Here is a 21642-nt window from a genome sequence, read left to right as displayed (position 1 = left end):
CTCCATGTGCTTTGAAAGTTAACAAATGTGTGAATTCCTGTCTCCCTTTCTTTGTAGCCTCTTCAGCAACATGTATTTTTACATGCACGTATAGAATCCTACCTGCTATCCCACGTCCATTCTTGTGAGGTGCCTGACTTGGCAGATACAAATTGTGAGAAGATATCACTCCTCCTAAACGCTGTTGGAACTGAAAATTCAACCTACGGGTGAGCTTCCTACTTGAACTACATGATACATAAATCCATGTTCAGTAACACAAATATTTTTGGATCATTGGATGATATATATTTCATGATGAATTTCGATTGGCATATATATTTCTACTTTTTAATATCTGTGTGTGTGTTCTGTGTGTATGTGTGTGTGTATAGATATACACACACACACACACACACAATATACAAAAAACTCTCCAGATTTTTCACAATATGAAATATATGTGTCTTATTATACACTCCCTAAATTCATCCATGTTCCTATATGTGGATTTATAATCAACTTTTCACAAGATTATTCTCAGAAATATTCATCCACCTGAAATACATATTTGTTTCCTAGTGCTGAAAACTAACTTCAGAGAATGGTGCATAGAGATCCTAATATTTCTACAGGAACTGACCCAGTTTAACATCAATGCAAGTAGATTCCTATGGGACATGATGTGTATTTTGACGTTCATTTTTATTCAACACTGGTACATTACTATTTCTTTAGTTGATGCACATCATAGGATATGAATTTCGTCCTCAAGTTCACAAATTTCTAGGCATTTGGTTCACTTTCAATCACTTCCTGCTTCAGAACACATGTATTCCTCCACGTTTCTTGACTGGTCTTTTCATGAGACTTCTTTCCAAACACATTCTTTTCCATATCCATAATCCCTTTGGAAGCCAAACTCACACCCCCTTCATGGTAAACCATAACCCTAATATCACCATTAGATGTATAACTGGTTGGAATGAATGGTTGTGTATCAATATTAGATTTCCTATATATTTTCAGATATCAATTCAATCCATTATTTAAATTGGAACCAGTTATAATATTTATTCACAGTAGGGTCTATTCATGCATTATCTCTATATTCATAGACCCAGGGTACACCTATTTGTACCCCCAAAGGCTAATTTTTATGTCTTCAACATATTACTCCCAGAAATGGTGGAAGAAACACTCATGTCACCTGATCTCCATATACATTTTATCACAGTGATATTCTGGACACAAAATGCAAAGGTCACACTTATGATTGTACCAAAGCCTCATTGGAAAGTGAGCATGGATTACTCAAAACATCCTTGTCCAGGTTGCCTAATGCTCTCAAATGTCAATCCTGTTGGTGACTACACATTTGTTTCTTCCTAAGATGATATATTCAACCTCAACCCTGTTGAAAATGTCTAATCCTCTCACTCACTTTATACTTTGCCTGATTTCCTAATGTCTCTATTGATATCTGCTTTCCTACATATGTTCCCCAGTTCATCATTGTGACTGACTCTTCACGTGTGCTGACATTTACATTCACTCTCTAACCGACACCCTATTGCTAAAGAACTTTTGGTCCAAATTTTATACTCACTCTTCTTCCTAAACCTCCCAACTATCTTCCTAATCCTACCTACTATCCCTTTTTGACTGGATGTTCTCTTCTACATTCAATCATCCAAGGTACAAGGTCCTATGCCATTGTATATCGATTTATCTGAGACATTTGTGCAGAAAGTCATTCAAAGCTAAGTATCCCAATCAAGGGCCCAATGCCCTTCTGGCCTTTAAATATTACTTGGATTTCTGTTTTCCTACATATATTTCACCTATATATTATTATAAATATCGCAGGTTCCCAATACCATTCATCATCCAGCAGAGTGATTCCTAACGCAAACCGAACAGGTTCTTAACCCTAACCCTACACTGTTCCCTCATTCTAACTTTACAGAAGAGCAGGGACAGAGTTGGTCTTACAATACAGGAATGTAGGGGATCTTCCACCTGCTGAGAACCTCAAAGGTCCATGCAGAAATGATCCCTGGAGAAGATGTAGGCCACTGTGAAGGACCTGAGAGAGCAGAAGTCATCTTCCATGGCAAACAACCTGGTCAGGATGAAGGGATGTGTCTGAATGAGCCTCTCTCTTCTTAATGTAGACAAGATGGACCAAAGCAGGCCTGTGTGGAGAGCTGTTCCTTGGTGCCTATGGTTGATATTCCATTGTAAATTGTGAAAGTGTCACAGGAAGGAGGGGCAGCCTCCATCTCATGGGAGCCCTGGAAGCAACTGTTAGGACACAGTGGTTGCCAAGGCAGTGACCTCATTCAGTTCCTGAAGGAAGTGACCTCACCTCACTTCCTTGGTGATGGAACTCTCTGAACTTGGGATCCAGGAAGCCAGGCACCCAGAGCCAGTCCCAGTCCCAGTCCCAGTGGGCTCACTTGTTTGGATTTACCAAGGACAGAGACAGTCTTTCTTGGTACCTACTGATGTGAGGATGGCCAAATGCCAGGAAAGCTCTGCAGAGGGGCCTTTCCTGAGAAAACAGGTAGTGGCTCACCGCTGGCTCCTGACAACTTCACAGAGTTGGCCAAGGAGGCCAGATGTGAGACAGGACAGGCCATTTCGGGGGAACATAGTATGGCCCACTAGTCAGACGGCACTCCGGGTAGTCACAGACCAACTTGGAAGAAGGAGGTGCCTTTGTGGGTGTGGGTGTGAGTTTGTGGTTTTGTCTCATGTTCTGAGAATAGGTAGGAAAGGCGGTTTGTTTGGTTTGGAGTGGACTGTTTCTAGTAAGTCTTTTGACGAGGCGAGTGTTTCTATGTTTGTGTATCCCACTGTGTCCCTGGTTGTAGACATTAGAAAAGAGAATGCATCAATGGATGTGTCCTGTCTACTAGAAAGCTTCCCAGCATTCATCCTGCCCCATTTATGAATGGACTGCAGCTTGCCTTATGGATGGGCAACACCTACTATCTTCCTAAGTTCCTGTTTTCTTCCTGAATTCTGGCCACTCTCCAGAATAGGCTCATGGTTTTGTGTCCAATATATGTACCACCTCCAAGCTCGGTGACATGGCCATGTACTGGAGAGCTGAAAGGAATGTGAGCATCTCAGAAAACTCAGATATCAGTGTGACCAGTAAAGTCTCCCTGGAGAAACCCTGCTTTGGGCCTTTTGCTTACCTATTGTTCTGTTGCCCTGAATGTCAGGAAGGCCTTTGCCTCAGGGCACCCCTTTGTGAAGCCTGAAGAAAACAGTTTTCAAATGGAAATGAATGGGCATCACCTGTGGCTCTTTGCTTAATGGCTTTGCAAAGGGATGTGTCTGAATCAGCCTCTTGGCCCTGTGTGAGGCTGTGGCTTAGATTGTCAGCACCTGACGGATCCAAGAGAGATCCCATGTGTGCATCCAAAGCCAAATTGGCACAAAAGCAGTCATTGTGGATGAAGTCTCTCGCCTTCCTCTGTAAGGTTCCTCACCTCCATCAAGTGAGAATAGGGATCCTTCGGGTCAAACGAGTTCTTCAAAGCCCTGCAGAGGCTAGCCCATAGGTGCTTGGGTTTTCTCATGGCTCCAATTCACACAAAGAATCTATACCCGGCAGTCAGTAGGCCTCCAGTTGGAGAAGCGGAGCCAGTATTAACGGCAGGCCTATTGGATCACTCCAGGTTCACAGGAAGGGTGTCCAGGCCACCCTGACATTAGGCAAATGAGGGGCAAGGGAGCTTATTGTGGACACTGTCTTGGGCTGTGCCCCTCATGGAAACCTCCAGCCAGAGGTTATGATGAGTGTCTCTATGGAAGAAGATGAGGGCCATGTGGCAGTGTTTTGGTTTGAATTGTGGTCATTGGTGTGGCGGTGGGAAGAGATGACTGGGTCCACCTGGGCTTGAACTCTGGTGTGATTCCCCTTGGAGACTGAGTTCTGGAACTGACCTCAGAGAAGTATTGCCGTGAATTGTGTTGGGATTTGAGGAGGCCATGCATGAGAGTCGCCCTTGGAAACTGAGATCTAGGCCCAGGCTGGCTTTCCACAGAGCACTGGGAATCTCAGCCCGGATATCACATGATTTTATTCTTAAAGACCTGGCAGCCATAGTTGAGAGTCCAAACACACATGGACCTCACATTTGTAGACCTCAATGGGCCTGGCTTCGTGTGACCTTTTGGCCACTCTTTGGGAAGCCTTGTTTGTGAGAGTTCTCCAGAGCTTTCGTTGAAATGAGCTTCCTCACCATTTAATGGTTCCTGAAGGAATGGAAACCCACAGTGCCTCCAACTTCATCCTTTAAAAATGGCTAGCTAGATAAATACCATGAGCTTTTTGAAATTCCCATGACCAGGTGGCACTGGAGAACCTTTGGATGTCCTGTTGCTGATCATGAGTGTACCAGACAGTGCCTTGATTGACTGGGTTTCATGAAAATGGTGTAAAACAGAGATGCCAGTAAGTTGGGGCCTGCTGAGTAGCGGGCCTAGAGCAGCGGTGTGCAGGTGTGTGATAAAACATCTGTGGTGGGGCCATGTGGATCTGCCACTGGCTTCCAAATGGCTTGTGACTGACATGGTGCAGTGAGCAGACCCTTCTATGTAAAGGCATCTTGTTATATGGAGAGGTTTCAGGGCAGTATTCAGAATCAGGTTGCTATGGTCAAGGGGGGAAGCTCTGTGAGATAGAAGCATGGCAGGTGCCTTCTCCTAGGACCTTGACCCACCACACGTGACAGAACTCCCTCCAGCACGGTGTCCTAGTTGAACTCGTTGTATTTCCTGAAGCAAATTCCAAACTCCCAATGCAGCAGCAAGAAACACCACGAAAAGTGGAGGATGACCAAATGGCTTCACAGTCCACACAGGGAGACACTTAGACCCCAGTGGCCACAGTTTACCTGCAAAGAGAGAATTCAGCACTTCTGCCTCATGTTCATTGGAAAATCAGAAACCATGTCCTCCAGGTCACATAGATGCAGACCCAGCTTTGCTGGTCTCACTCCAAAGGAAGCTAAAGCTCCTGACAACAACATATATTTCAAGTGCCAAACCTCAGAGGCAGTTTCTCACAAAGTCTTTAGGCCAGCAGAGCTCCATGTTTGTGGAGTGTTTACCCTGTCTCCCTTACTTATGGAAACTCCTCTACCACCTCCAAGGTTGTGAACTCCTGAGCATTTTCCATTCCACATACGTATTCACAGCTTTTCTAACTCTTCTCCTCGAATTGCGTCTTCCTTGTTGCGAAGGTTATGTCAAGGCATTGTTCTGGATGAGAGTGGGAAGGTTTTTGTGTAGCACATATTTGCCTACACATTGGATTCATTTTCCTATTTTCCGTTCGAAATACTGAATCCCTGACACTAACCCATACCCTACTAGATTCTGACTACGAATACTAATATGATGGAGAAAAATAACCCAAACAGAATAGAAATACAGGCAGTTCAGAGCAGGCATGGTGTATAGTTGGACTTGCCTTTAGCATTACAAAGGGTAGGTGTTATAAATCTTGTCCAATTTAATAGAAGTAGTTCTCCATGTGCTTTGAAAGTTAACAAATGTGTGAATTCCTGTCTCCCTTTCTTTGTAGCCTCTTCAGGAACATGTATTTTTACATGCACGTATAGAATCCTACCTGCTATCCCACGTCCATTCTTGTGAGGTGCCTGACTTGGCAGATACAAATTGTGAGAAGATATCACTCCTCCTAAACGCTGTTGGAACTGAAAATTCAACCTACGGGTGAGCTTCCTACTTGAACTACATGATACATAAATCCATGTTCAGTAACACAAATATTTTTGGATCATTGGATGATATATATTTCATGATGAATTTCGATTGGCATATACATTTCTACTTTTTAATATCTGTGTGTGTGTTCTGTGTGTATGTGTGTGTATACACACACACACACACACACAATATACACAAACTCTCCAGATTTTTCAAAATATGAAATATATGTGTCTTATTATACACTCCCTAAATTCATCCATGTTCCTATATGTGGATTTATAATCAACTTTTCACAAGATTATTCTCAGAAATATTCATCCACCTGAAATTCATATTTGTTTCCTAGTGCTGAAAACTAACTTCAGAGAATGGTGCATAGAGATCCTAATATTTCTACAGGAACTGACCCAGTTTAACATCAATGCAAGTAGATTCCTATGGGACATGATGTGTATTTTGACGTTCATTTTTATTCAACACTGGTACATTACTATTTCTTTAGTTGATGCACATCATAGGATATGAATTTCGTCCTCAAGTTCACAAATTTCTAGGCATTTGGTTCACTTTCAATCACTTCCTGCTTCAGAACACATGTATTCCTCCACGTTTCTTGACTGGTCTTTTCATGAGACTTCTTTCCAAACACATTCTTTTCCATATCCATAATCCCTTTGGAAGCCAAACTCACACCCCCTTCATGGTAAACCATAACCCTAATATCACCATTAGATGTATAACTGGTTGGAATGAATGGTTGTGTATCAATATTAGATTTCCTATATATTTTCAGATATCAATTCAATCCATTATTTAAATTGGAACCAGTTATAATATTTATTCACAGTAGGGTCTATTCATGCATTATCTCTATATTCATAGACCCAGGGTACACCTATTTGTACCCCCAAAGGCTAACTTTTATGTCTTCAACATATTACTCCCAGAAATGGTGGAAGAAACACTCATGTCACCTGATCTCCATATACATTTTATCACAGTGATATTCTGGACACAAAATGCAAAGGTCACACTTATGATTGTACCAAAGCCTCATTGGAAAGTGAGCATGGATTACTCAAAACATCCTTGTCCAGGTTGCCTAATGCTCTCAAATGTCAATCCTGTTGGTGACTACACATTTGTTTCTTCCTAAGATGATATATTCAACCTCAACCCTGTTGAAAATGTCTAATCCTCTCACTCACTTTATACTTTGCCTGATTTCCTAATGTCTCTATTGATATCTGCTTTCCTACATATGTTCCCCAGTTCATCATTGTGACTGACTCTTCACGTGTGCTGACATTTACATTCACTCTCTAACCGACACCCTATTGCTAAAGAACTTTTGGTCCAAATTTTATACTCACTCTTCTTCCTAAACCTCCCAACTATCTTCCTAATCCTACCTACTATCCCTTTTTGACTGGATGTTCTCTTCTACATTCAATCATCCAAGGTACAAGGTCCTATGCCATTGTATATCGATTTATCTGAGACATTTGTGCAGAAAGTCATTCAAAGCTAAGTATCCCAATCAAGGGCCCAATGCCCTTCTGGCCTTTAAATATTACTTGGATTTCTGTTTTCCTACATATATTTCACCTATATATTATTATAAATATCGCAGGTTCCCAATACCATTCATCATCCAGCAGAGTGATTCCTAACGCAAACCGAACAGGTTCTTAACCCTAACCCTACACTGTTCCCTCATTCTAACTTTACAGAAGAGCAGGGACAGAGTTGGTCTTACAATACAGGAATGTAGGGGATCTTCCACCTGCTGAGAACCTCAAAGGTCCATGCAGAAATGATCCCTGGAGAAGATGTAGGCCACTGTGAAGGACCTGAGAGAGCAGAAGTCATCTTCCATGGCAAACAACCTGGTCAGGATGAAGGGATGTGTCTGAATGAGCCTCTCTCTTCTTAATGTAGACAAGATGGACCAAAGCAGGCCTGTGTGGAGAGCTGTTCCTTGGTGCCTATGGTTGATATTCCATTGTAAATTGTGAAAGTGTCACAGGAAGGAGGGGCAGCCTCCATCTCATGGGAGCCCTGGAAGCAACTGTTAGGACACAGTGGTTGCCAAGGCAGTGACCTCATTCAGTTCCTGAAGGAAGTGACCTCACCTCACTTCCTTGGTGATGGAACTCTCTGAACTTGGGATCCAGGAAGCCAGGCACCCAGAGCCAGTCCCAGTCCCAGTCCCAGTGGGCTCACTTGTTTGGATTTACCAAGGACAGAGACAGTCTTTCTTGGTACCTACTGATGTGAGGATGGCCAAATGCCAGGAAAGCTCTGCAGAGGGGCCTTTCCTGAGAAAACAGGTAGTGGCTCACCGCTGGCTCCTGACAACTTCACAGAGTTGGCCAAGGAGGCCAGATGTGAGACAGGACAGGCCATTTCGGGGGAACATAGTATGGCCCACTAGTCAGACGGCACTCCGGGTAGTCACAGACCAACTTGGAAGAAGGAGGTGCCTTTGTGGGTGTGGGTGTGAGTTTGTGGTTTTGTCTCATGTTCTGAGAATAGGTAGGAAAGGCGGTTTGTTTGGTTTGGAGTGGACTGTTTCTAGTAAGTCTTTTGACGAGGCGAGTGTTTCTATGTTTGTGTATCCCACTGTGTCCCTGGTTGTAGACATTAGAAAAGAGAATGCATCAATGGATGTGTCCTGTCTACTAGAAAGCTTCCCAGCATTCATCCTGCCCCATTTATGAATGGACTGCAGCTTGCCTTATGGATGGGCAACACCTACTATCTTCCTAAGTTCCTGTTTTCTTCCTGAATTCTGGCCACTCTCCAGAATAGGCTCATGGTTTTGTGTCCAATATATGTACCACCTCCAAGCTCGGTGACATGGCCATGTACTGGAGAGCTGAAAGGAATGTGAGCATCTCAGAAAACTCAGATATCAGTGTGACCAGTAAAGTCTCCCTGGAGAAACCCTGCTTTGGGCCTTTTGCTTACCTATTGTTCTGTTGCCCTGAATGTCAGGAAGGCCTTTGCCTCAGGGCACCCCTTTGTGAAGCCTGAAGAAAACAGTTTTCAAATGGAAATGAATGGGCATCACCTGTGGCTCTTTGCTTAATGGCTTTGCAAAGGGATGTGTCTGAATCAGCCTCTTGGCCCTGTGTGAGGCTGTGGCTTAGATTGTCAGCACCTGACGGATCCAAGAGAGATCCCATGTGTGCATCCAAAGCCAAATTGGCACAAAAGCAGTCATTGTGGATGAAGTCTCTCGCCTTCCTCTGTAAGGTTCCTCACCTCCATCAAGTGAGAATAGGGATCCTTCGGGTCAAACGAGTTCTTCAAAGCCCTGCAGAGGCTAGCCCATAGGTGCTTGGGTTTTCTCATGGCTCCAATTCACACAAAGAATCTATACCCGGCAGTCAGTAGGCCTCCAGTTGGAGAAGCGGAGCCAGTATTAACGGCAGGCCTATTGGATCACTCCAGGTTCACAGGAAGGGTGTCCAGGCCACCCTGACATTAGGCAAATGAGGGGCAAGGGAGCTTATTGTGGACACTGTCTTGGGCTGTGCCCCTCATGGAAACCTCCAGCCAGAGGTTATGATGAGTGTCTCTATGGAAGAAGATGAGGGCCATGTGGCAGTGTTTTGGTTTGAATTGTGGTCATTGGTGTGGCGGTGGGAAGAGATGACTGGGTCCACCTGGGCTTGAACTCTGGTGTGATTCCCCTTGGAGACTGAGTTCTGGAACTGACCTCAGAGAAGTATTGCCGTGAATTGTGTTGGGATTTGAGGAGGCCATGCATGAGAGTCGCCCTTGGAAACTGAGATCTAGGCCCAGGCTGGCTTTCCACAGAGCACTGGGAATCTCAGCCCGGATATCACATGATTTTATTCTTAAAGACCTGGCAGCCATAGTTGAGAGTCCAAACACACATGGACCTCACATTTGTAGACCTCAATGGGCCTGGCTTCGTGTGACCTTTTGGCCACTCTTTGGGAAGCCTTGTTTGTGAGAGTTCTCCAGAGCTTTCGTTGAAATGAGCTTCCTCACCATTTAATGGTTCCTGAAGGAATGGAAACCCACAGTGCCTCCAACTTCATCCTTTAAAAATGGCTAGCTAGATAAATACCATGAGCTTTTTGAAATTCCCATGACCAGGTGGCACTGGAGAACCTTTGGATGTCCTGTTGCTGATCATGAGTGTACCAGACAGTGCCTTGATTGACTGGGTTTCATGAAAATGGTGTAAAACAGAGATGCCAGTAAGTTGGGGCCTGCTGAGTAGCGGGCCTAGAGCAGCGGTGTGCAGGTGTGTGATAAAACATCTGTGGTGGGGCCATGTGGATCTGCCACTGGCTTCCAAATGGCTTGTGACTGACATGGTGCAGTGAGCAGACCCTTCTATGTAAAGGCATCTTGTTATATGGAGAGGTTTCAGGGCAGTATTCAGAATCAGGTTGCTATGGTCAAGGGGGGAAGCTCTGTGAGATAGAAGCATGGCAGGTGCCTTCTCCTAGGACCTTGACCCACCACACGTGACAGAACTCCCTCCAGCACGGTGTCCTAGTTGAACTCGTTGTATTTCCTGAAGCAAATTCCAAACTCCCAATGCAGCAGCAAGAAACACCACGAAAAGTGGAGGATGACCAAATGGCTTCACAGTCCACACAGGGAGACACTTAGACCCCAGTGGCCACAGTTTACCTGCAAAGAGAGAATTCAGCACTTCTGCCTCATGTTCATTGGAAAATCAGAAACCATGTCCTCCAGGTCACATAGATGCAGACCCAGCTTTGCTGGTCTCACTCCAAAGGAAGCTAAAGCTCCTGACAACAACATATATTTCAAGTGCCAAACCTCAGAGGCAGTTTCTCACAAAGTCTTTAGGCCAGCAGAGCTCCATGTTTGTGGAGTGTTTACCCTGTCTCCCTTACTTATGGAAACTCCTCTACCACCTCCAAGGTTGTGAACTCCTGAGCATTTTCCATTCCACATACGTATTCACAGCTTTTCTAACTCTTCTCCTCGAATTGCGTCTTCCTTGTTGCGAAGGTTATGTCAAGGCATTGTTCTGGATGAGAGTGGGAAGGTTTTTGTGTAGCACATATTTGCCTACACATTGGATTCATTTTCCTATTTTCCGTTCGAAATACTGAATCCCTGACACTAACCCATACCCTACTAGATTCTGACTACGAATACTAATATGATGGAGAAAAATAACCCAAACAGAATAGAAATACAGGCAGTTCAGAGCAGGCATGGTGTATAGTTGGACTTGCCTTTAGCATTACAAAGGGTAGGTGTTATAAATCTTGTCCAATTTAATAGAAGTAGTTCTCCATGTGCTTTGAAAGTTAACAAATGTGTGAATTCCTGTCTCCCTTTCTTTGTAGCCTCTTCAGGAACATGTATTTTTACATGCACGTATAGAATCCTACCTGCTATCCCACGTCCATTCTTGTGAGGTGCCTGACTTGGCAGATACAAATTGTGAGAAGATATCACTCCTCCTAAACGCTGTTGGAACTGAAAATTCAACCTACGGGTGAGCTTCCTACTTGAACTACATGATACATAAATCCATGTTCAGTAACACAAATATTTTTGGATCATTGGATGATATATATTTCATGATGAATTTCGATTGGCATATACATTTCTACTTTTTAATATCTGTGTGTGTGTTCTGTGTGTATGTGTGTGTATATATATAGATATACACACACACACACACAATATACACAAACTCTCCAGATTTTTCACAATATGAAATATATGTGTCTTATTATACACTCCCTAAATTCATCCATGTTCCTATATGTGGATTTATAATCAACTTTTCACAAGATTATTCTCAGAAATATTCATCCACCTGAAATACATATTTGTTTCCTAGTGCTGAAAACTAACTTCAGAGAATGGTGCATAGAGATCCTAATATTTCTACAGGAACTGACCCAGTTTAACATCAATGCAAGTAGATTCCTATGGGACATGATGTGTATTTTGACGTTCATTTTTATTCAACACTGGTACATTACTATTTCTTTAGTTGATGCACATCATAGGATATGAATTTCGTCCTCAAGTTCACAAATTTCTAGGCATTTGGTTCACTTTCAATCACTTCCTGCTTCAGAACACATGTATTCCTCCACGTTTCTTGACTGGTCTTTTCATGAGACTTCTTTCCAAACACATTCTTTTCCATATCCATAATCCCTTTGGAAGCCAAACTCACACCCCCTTCATGGTAAACCATAACCCTAATATCACCATTAGATGTATAACTGGTTGGAATGAATGGTTGTGTATCAATATTAGATTTCCTATATATTTTCAGATATCAATTCAATCCATTATTTAAATTGGAACCAGTTATAATATTTATTCACAGTAGGGTCTATTCATGCATTATCTCTATATTCATAGACCCAGGGTACACCTATTTGTACCCCCAAAGGCTAACTTTTATGTCTTCAACATATTACTCCCAGAAATGGTGGAAGAAACACTCATGTCACCTGATCTCCATATACATTTTATCACAGTGATATTCTGGACACAAAATGCAAAGGTCACACTTATGATTGTACCAAAGCCTCATTGGAAAGTGAGCATGGATTACTCAAAACATCCTTGTCCAGGTTGCCTAATGCTCTCAAATGTCAATCCTGTTGGTGACTACACATTTGTTTCTTCCTAAGATGATATATTCAACCTCAACCCTGTTGAAAATGTCTAATCCTCTCACTCACTTTATACTTTGCCTGATTTCCTAATGTCTCTATTGCTATCTGCTTTCCTACATATGTTCCCCAGTTCATCATTGTGACTGACTCTTCACGTGTGCTGACATTACATTCACTCTCTGACACCCTATTGCTAAAGAACTTTTGGTCCAAATTTTATACTCACTCTTCTTCCAAAACCTCCCAACTATCTTCCTAATCCTACCTACTATCCCTTTTTGACTGGATGTTCTCTTCTACATTGAATCATCCAAGGTACAAGGTCCTATGCCATTGTATATCGATTTATCTGAGACATCTGTGCAGAAAGTCATTCAAAGCTAAGTATCCCAATCAAGGGCCCAATGCCCTTCTGGCCTTCAAATCTTACTTGGATTTCTGTTTTCCTACATATATTTCACCTATATATTATTATAAATATCGCAGGTTCCCAATACCATTCATCATCCAGCAGAGTGATTCCTAACGCAAACCGAACAGGTTCTTAACCCTAACCCTACACTGTTCCCTCATTCTAACTTTACAGAAGAGCAGGGACAGAGTTGGTCTTACAATACAGGAATGTAGGGGATCTTCCACCTGCTGAGAACCTCAAAGGTCCATGGAGAAATGATCCCTGGAGAAGATGTTGGCCGCTGTGAAGGACCTGAGAGAGCAGAAGTCATCTTCCATGGCAAACACCCTGGTCAGGATGAAGGGATGTGTCTGAATGAGCCTCTCTCTTCTTAATGTAGACAATATGGACCAAAGCAGGCCTGTGTGGAGAGCTGTTCCTTGGTGCCTATGGTTGATATTCCATTGTAACTTGTGAAAGTGTCACAGGAAGGAGGGGCAGCCTCCATCTCATGGGAGCCCTGGAAGCAACTGTCAGGACACAGTGGTTACCAAGGCAGTGACCTCATTCAGTTCCTGAAGGAAGTGACCTCACCTCACTTCCTTGGTGATGAAACTCTCTGAACTTGGGATCCAGGAAGCCAGGCACCCAGAGCCAGTCCCAGTCCCAGTCCCAGTGGGCTCACTTGTTTGGATTTACCAAGGACAGAGACAGTCTTTCTTGGTACCTACTGATGTGAGGATGGCCAAATGCCAGGAAAGCTCTGCAGAGGGGCCTTTCCTGAGAAAACAGGTAGTGGCTCACCGCTGGCTCCTGACAACTTCACAGAGTTGGCCAAGGAGGCCAGATGTGAGACAGGACAGGCCAATTCGGGGGAACATAGTATGGCCCACCAGTCAGACGGCACTCCGGGTAGTCACAGACCAACTTGGAAGAAGGAGGTGCCTTTGTGGGTATGGGTGTGAGTTTGTGGTTTTGTCTCATGTTCTGAGAATAGGTAGGAAAGGCGGTTTGTTTGGTTTGGAGTGGACTGTTTCTAGTAAGTCTTTTGACGAGGCGAGTGTTTCTATGTTTGTGTATCCCACTGTGTCCCTGGTTGTAGACATTAGAAAAGAGAATGCATCAGTGGATGTGTCCTGTCTAGTAGAAAGCTTCCCAGCATTCATCCTGCCCCATTTATGAATGGACTGCAGCTTGCCTTATGGATGGGCAACACCTACTATCTTCCTAAGTTCCTGTTTTCTTCCTGAATTCTGGCCACTCTCCAGAATAGGCTCATGGTTTTGTGTCCAATATATGTACCACCTCCAAGCTCGGTGACATGGCCATGTACTGGAGAGCTGAAAGGAATGTGAGCATCTCAGAAAACTCAGATATCAGTGTGACCAGTAAAGTCTCCCTGGAGAAACCCTGCTTTGGGCCTTTTGCTTACCTATTGTTCTGTTGCCCTGAATGTCAGGAAGGCCTTTGCCTCAGGGCACCCCTTTGTGAAGCCTGAAGAAAACAGTTTTCAAATGGAAATGAATGGGCATCACCTGTGGCTCTTTGCTTAATGGCTTTGCAAAGGGATGTGTCTGAATCAGCCTCTTGGCCCTGTGTGAGGCTGTGGCTTAGATTGTCAGCACCTGACGGATCCAAGAGAGATCCCATGTGTGCATCCAAAGCCAAATTGGCACAAAAGCAGTCATTGTGGATGAAGTCTCTCGCCTTCCTCTGTAAGGTTCCTGACCTCCATCAAGTGAGAATAGGGATCCTTCAGGTCAAACGAGTTCTTCAAAGCCCTGCAGAGGCTAGCCCATAGGTGCTTGGGTTTTCTCATGGCTCCAATTCACACAAAGAATCTATACCCGGCAGTCAGTAGGCCTCCAGTTGGAGAAGCGGAGCCAGTATTAACGGCAGGCCTATTGGATCACTCCAGGTTCACAGAAAGGGTGTCCAGGCCACCCTGACATTAGGCAAATGAGGGGCAAGGGAGCTTATTGTGGACACTGTCTTGGGCTGTGCCCCTCATGGAAACCTCCAGCCAGAGGTTATGATGAGTGTGTATATGGAAGAAGATGAGGGCCATGTGGCAGTGTTTTGGTTTGAATTGTGGTCATTGGTGTGGCGGTGGGAAGAGATGACTGGGTCCACCTGGGCTTGAACTCTGGTGTGATTCCCCTTGGAGACTGAGTTCTGGAACTGACCTCAGAGAAGTATTGCCGTGAATTGTGTTGGGATTTGAGGAGGCCATGCATGAGATTCACCCTTGGAAACTGAGATCTAGGCCCAGGCTGGCTTTCCACAGAGCACTGGGAATCTCAGCCCGATTATCACATGATTTTATTCTTAAAGACCTGGCAGCCATAGTTGAGAGTCCAAACACACATGGACCTCACATTTGTAGACCTCAATGGGCCTGGCTTCGTGTGACCTTTTGGCCACTCTTTGGGAAGCCTTGTTTGTGAGAGTTCTCCAGAGCTTTCGTTGAAATGAGCTTCCTCACCATTTAATGGTTCCTGAAGGAATGGAAACCCACAGTGCCTCCAACTTCATCCTTTAAAAATGGCTAGCGAGATAAATACCATGAGCTTTTTGAAATTCCCATGACCAGGTGGCACTGGAGAACCTTTGGATGTCCTGTTGCTGATCATGAGTGTACCAGACAGTGCCTTGATTGACTGGGTTTCATGAAAATGGTGTAAAACAGAGATGCCAGTAAGTTGGGGCCTGCTGAGTAGCGGGCCTAGAGCAGCGGTGTGCAGGTGTGTGATAAAACATCTGTGGTGGGGCCATGTGGATCTGCCACTGGCTTCCAAATGGCTTGTGACTGACATGGTGCAGTGAGCAGACCCTTCTATGTAAAGGCATCTTGTTATATGGAGAGGTTTCAGGGCAGTGTTCAGAATCAGGTTGCTATGGTCAAGGGGGGAAGCTCTGTGAGATAGAAGCAGGGCAGGTGCCTTCTCCTAGGACCTTGACCCACCACACGTGACAGAACTCCCTCCAGCACGGTGTCCTAGTTGAACTCGTTGTATTTCCTGAAGCAAATTCCAAACTCCCAGTGCAGCAGCAAGAAACAGCACGAAAAGTGGAGGATGACCAAATGGCTTCACAGTCCACACAGGGAGACACTTAGACCCCAGTGGCCACAGTTTACCTGCAAAGAGAGAATTCAGCACTTCTGCCTCATGTTCATTGGAAAATCAGAAACCATGTCCTCCAGGTCACATAGATGCAGACCCAGCTTTGCTGGTCTCACTCCAAAGGAAGCTAAAGCTCCTGACAACCACATATATTTCAAGTGCCCAACCTCAGAGGCAGTTTCTCACAAAGTCTTTAGGCCAGCAGAGCTCCATGTTTGTGGAGTGTTTACCCTGTCTCCCTTACTTATGGAAACTCCTCTACCACCTCCAAGGTTGTGAACTCCTGAGCATTTTCCATTCCACATACGTATTTACAGCTTTTCTAACTCTTCTCCTCGAATTGCGTCTTCCTTGTTGCGAAGGTAATGTCAAGGCATTGTTCTGGATGAGAGTGGGAAGGTTTTTGTGTAGCACATATTTGCCTACACATTGGATTCATTTTCCTATTTTCCGTTCGAAATACTGAATCCCTGACACTAACCCATACCCTACTAGATTCTGACTACGAATACTAATATGATGGAGAAAAATAACCCAAACAGAATAGAAATACAGGCAGTTCAGAGCAGGCATGGTGTATAGTTGGACTTGCCTTTAGCATTACAAAGGGTAGGTGTTATAAATCTTGTCCAATTTAATAGAAGTAGTTCTCCATGTGCTTTGAAAGTTAACAAATGTGTGAATTCCTGTCTCCCTTTCTTTGTAGCCTCTTCAGCAACATGTATTTTTACATGCACGTATAGAATCCTACCTGCTATCCCACGTCCATTCTTGTGAGGTGCCTGACTTGGCAGATACAAATTGTGAGAAGATATCACTCCTCCTAAACGCTGTTGGAACTGAAAATTCAACCTACGGGTGAGCTTCCTACTTGAACTACATGATACATAAATCCATGTTCAGTAACACAAATATTTTTGGATCATTGGATGATATATATTTCATGATGAATTTCGATTGGCATATATATTTCTACTTTTTAATATCTGTGTGTGTGTTCTGTGTGTATGTGTGTGTGTATAGATATACACACACACACACACACACACAATATACACAAACTCTCCAGATTTTTCACAATATGAAATATATGTGTCTTATTATACACTCCCTAAATTCATCCATGTTCCTATATGTGGATTTATAATCAACTTTTCACAAGATTATTCTCAGAAATATTCATCCACCTGAAATACATATTTGTTTCCTAGTGCTGAAAACTAACTTCAGAGAATGGTGCATAGAGATCCTAATATTTCTACAGGAACTGACCCAGTTTAACATCAATGCAAGTAGATTCCTATGGGACATGATGTGTATTTTGACGTTCATTTTTATTCAACACTGGTACATTACTATTTCTTTAGTTGATGCACATCATAGGATATGAATTTCGTCCTCAAGTTCACAAATTTCTAGGCATTTGGTTCACTTTCAATCACTTCCTGCTTCAGAACACATGTATTCCTCCACGTTTCTTGACTGGTCTTTTCATGAGACTTCTTTCCAAACACATTCTTTTCCATATCCATAATCTTTTTGGAAGCCAAACTCACACCCCCTTCATGGTAAACCATAACCCTAATATCACCATTAGATGTATAACTGGTTGGAATGAATGGTTGTGTATCAATATTAGATTTCCTATATATTTTCAGATATCAATTCAATCCATTATTTAAATTGGAACCAGTTATAATATTTATTCACAGTAGGGTCTATTCATGCATTATCTCTATATTCATAGACCCAGGGTACACCTATTTGTACCCCCAAAGGCTAATTTTTATGTCTTCAACATATTACTCCCAGAAATGGTGGAAGAAACACTCATGTCACCTGATCTCCATATACATTTTATCACAGTGATATTCTGGACACAAAATGCAAAGGTCACACTTATGATTGTACCAAAGCCTCATTGGAAAGTGAGCATGGATTACTCAAAACATCCTTGTCCAGGTTGCCTAATGCTCTCAAATGTCAATCCTGTTGGTGACTACACATTTGTTTCTTCCTAAGATGATATATTCAACCTCAACCCTGTTGAAAATGTCTAATCCTCTCACTCACTTTATACTTTGCCTGATTTCCTAATGTCTCTATTGATATCTGCTTTCCTACATATGTTCCCCAGTTCATCATTGTGACTGACTCTTCACGTGTGCTGACATTACATTCACTCTCTAACTGACACCCTATTGCTAAAGAACTTTTGGTCCAAATTTTATACTCACTCTTCTTCCAAAACCTCCCAACTATCTTCCTAATCCTACCTACTATCCCTTTTTGACTGGATGTTCTCTTCTACATTCAATCATCCAAGGTACAAGGTCCTATGCCATTGTATATCGATTTATCTGAGACATCTGTGCAGAAAGTCATTCAAAGCTAAGTATCCCAATCAAGGGCCCAATGCCCTTCTGGCCTTCAAATCTTACTTGGATTTCTGTTTTCCTACATATATTTCACCTATATATTATTATAAATATCGCAGGTTCCCAATACCATTCATCATCCAGCAGAGTGATTCCTAACGCAAACCGAACAGGTTCTTAACCCTAACCCTACACTGTTCCCTCATTCTAACTTTACAGAAGAGCAGGGACAGAGTTGGTCTTACAATACAGGAATGTAGGGGATCTTCCACCTGCTGAGAACCTCAAAGGTCCATGGAGAAATGATCCCTGGAGAAGATGTTGGCCGCTGTGAAGGACCTGAGAGAGCAGAAGTCATCTTCCATGGCAAACACCCTGGTCAGGATGAAGGGATGTGTCTGAATGAGCCTCTCTCTTCTTAATGTAGACAAGATGGACCAAAGCAGGCCTGTGTGGAGAGCTGTTCCTTGGTGCCTATGGTTGATATTCCATTGTAACTTGTGAAAGTGTCACAGGAAGGAGGGGCAGCCTCCATCTCATGGGAGCCCTGGAAGCAACTGTCAGGACACAGTGGTTGCCAAGGCAGTGACCTCATTCAGTTCCTGAAGGAAGTGACCTCACCTCACTTCCTTGGTGATGGAACTCTCTGAACTTGGGATCCAGGAAGCCAGGCACCCAGAGCCAGTCCCAGTCCCAGTCCCAGTGGGCTCACTTGTTTGGATTTACCAAGGACAGAGACAGTCTTTCTTGGTACCTACTGAAGTGAGGATGGCCAAATGCCAGGAAAGCTCTGCAGAGGGGCCTTTCCTGAGAAAACAGGTAGTGGCTCACCGCTGGCTCCTGACAACTTCACAGAGTTGGCCAAGGAGGCCAGATGTGAGACAGGACAGGCCATTTCGGGGGAACATAGTATGGCCCACCAGTCAGACGGCACTCCGGGTAGTCACAGACCAACTTGGAAGAAGGAGGTGCCTTTGTGGGTATGGGTGTGAGTTTGTGGTTTTGTCTCATGTTCTGAGAATAGGTAGGAAAGGTGGTTTGTTTGGTTTGGAGTGGACTGTTTCTAGTAAGTCTTTTGACGAGGCGAGTGTTTCTATGTTTGTGTATCCCACTGTGTCCCTGGTTGTAGACATTAGAAAAGAGAATGCATCAATGGATGTGTCCTGTCTAGTAGAAAGCTTCCCAGCATTCATCCTGCCCCATTTATGAATGGACTGCAGCTTGCCTTATGGATGGGCAACACCTACTATCTTCCTAAGTTCCTGTTTTCTTCCTGAATTCTGGCCACTCTCCAGAATAGGCTCATGGTTTTGTGTCCAAGATATGTACCACCTCCAAGCTCGGTGACATGGCCATGTACTGGAGAGCTGAAAGGAATGGTGAGCATCTCAGAAAACTCAGATATCAGTGTGACCAGTAAAGTCTCCCCGGAGAAACCCTGCTTTGGGCCTTTTGCTTACCTATTGTTCTGTTGCCCTGAATGTCAGGAAGGCCTTTGCCTCAGGGCACCCCTTTGTGAAGCCTGAAGAAAACAGTTTTCAAATGGAAATGAATGGGCATCACCTGTGGCTCTTTGCTTAATGGCTTTGCAAAGGGATGTGTCTGAATCAGCCTCTTGGCCCTGTGTGAGGCTGTGGCTTAGATTGTCAGCACCTGACGGATCCAAGAGAGATCCCATGTGTGCATCCAAAGCCAAATTGGCACAAAAGCAGTCATTGTGGATGAAGTCTCTCGCCTTCCTCTGTAAGGTTCCTGACCTCCATCAAGTGAGAATAGGGATCCTTCGGGTCAAACGAGTTCTTCAAAGCCCTGCAGAGGCTAGCCCATAGGTGCTTGGGTTTTCTCATGGCTCCAATTCACACAAAGAATCTATACCCGGCAGTCAGTAGGCCTCCAATTGGAGAAGCGGAGCCAGTATTAACGGCAGGCCTATTGGATCACTCCAGGTTCACAGGAATGGTGTCCAGGCCACCCTGACATTAGGCAAATGAGGGGCAAGGGAGCTTATTGTGGACACTGTCTTGGGCTGTGCCCTTCATGGAAACCTCCTGCCAGAGGTTATGATGAGTGTGTATATGGAAGAAGATGAGGGCCATGTGGCAGTGTTTTGGTTTGAATTGTGGTCATTGGTGTGGCGGTGGGAAGAGATGACTGGGTCCACCTGGGCTTGAACTCTGGTGTGATTCCCCTTGGAGACTGAGTTCTGGAACTGACCTCAGAGAAGTATTGCCGTGAATTGTGTTGGGATTTGAGGAGGCCATGCATGAGAGTCGCCCTTGGAAACTGAGATCTAGGCCCAGGCTGGCTTTCCAGAGAGCACTGGGAATCTCAGGCCGGATATCACATGATTTTATTCTTAAAGACCTGGCAGCCATAGTTGAGAGTCCAAACACACATGGACCTCACATTTGTAGACCTCAATGGGCCTGGCTTCGTGTGACCTTTTGGCCACTCTTTGGGAAGCCTTGTTTGTGAGAGTTCTCCAGAGCTTTCGTTGAAATGAGCTTCCTCACCATTTAATGGTTCCTGAAGGAATGGAAACCCACAGTGCCTCCAACTTCATCCTTTAAAAATGGCTAGCGAGATAAATACCATGAGCTTTTTGAAATTCCCATGACCAGGTGGCACTGGAGAACCTTTGGATGTCCTGTTGCTGATCATGAGTGTACCAGACAGTGCCTTGATTGACTGGGTTTCATGAAAATGGTGTAAAACAGAGATGCCAGTAAGTTGGGGCCTGCTGAGTAGCGGGCCTAGAGCAGCGGTGTGCAGGTGTGTGATAAAACATCTGTGGTGGGGCCATGTGGATCTGCCACTGGCTTCCAAATGGCTTGTGACTGACATGGTGCAGTGAGCAGACCCTTCTATGTAAAGGCATCTTGTTATATGGAGAGGCTTCAGGGCAGTGTTCAGAATCAGGTTGCTATGGTCAAGGGGGGAAGCTCTGTGAGATAGAAGCATGGCAGGTGCCTTCTCCTAGGACCTTGACCCACCACACGTGACAGAACTCCCTCCAGCACGGTGTCCTAGTTGAACTCGTTGTATTTCCTGAAGCAAATTCCAAACTCCCAGTGCAGCAGCAAGAAACACCACGAAAAGTGGAGGATGACCAAATGGCTTCACAGTCCACACAGGGAGACACTTAGACCCCAGTGGCCACAGTTTACCTGCAAAGAGAGAATTCAGCACTTCTGCCTCATGTTCATTGGAAAATCAGAAACCATGTCCTCCAGGTCACATAGATGCAGACCCAGCTTTGCTGGTCTCACTCCAAAGGAAGCTAAAGCTCCTGACAACCACATATATTTCAAGTGCCCAACCTCAGAGGCAGTTTCTCA

The sequence above is a fragment of the Spermophilus citellus genome (assembly GCF_964194105.1).
Source record: "Spermophilus citellus genome assembly, chromosome: 12".
Lineage (NCBI taxonomy): Eukaryota > Metazoa > Chordata > Mammalia > Rodentia > Sciuridae > Spermophilus > Spermophilus citellus.
Note: the sequence above shows the minus strand (reverse complement) of the source record.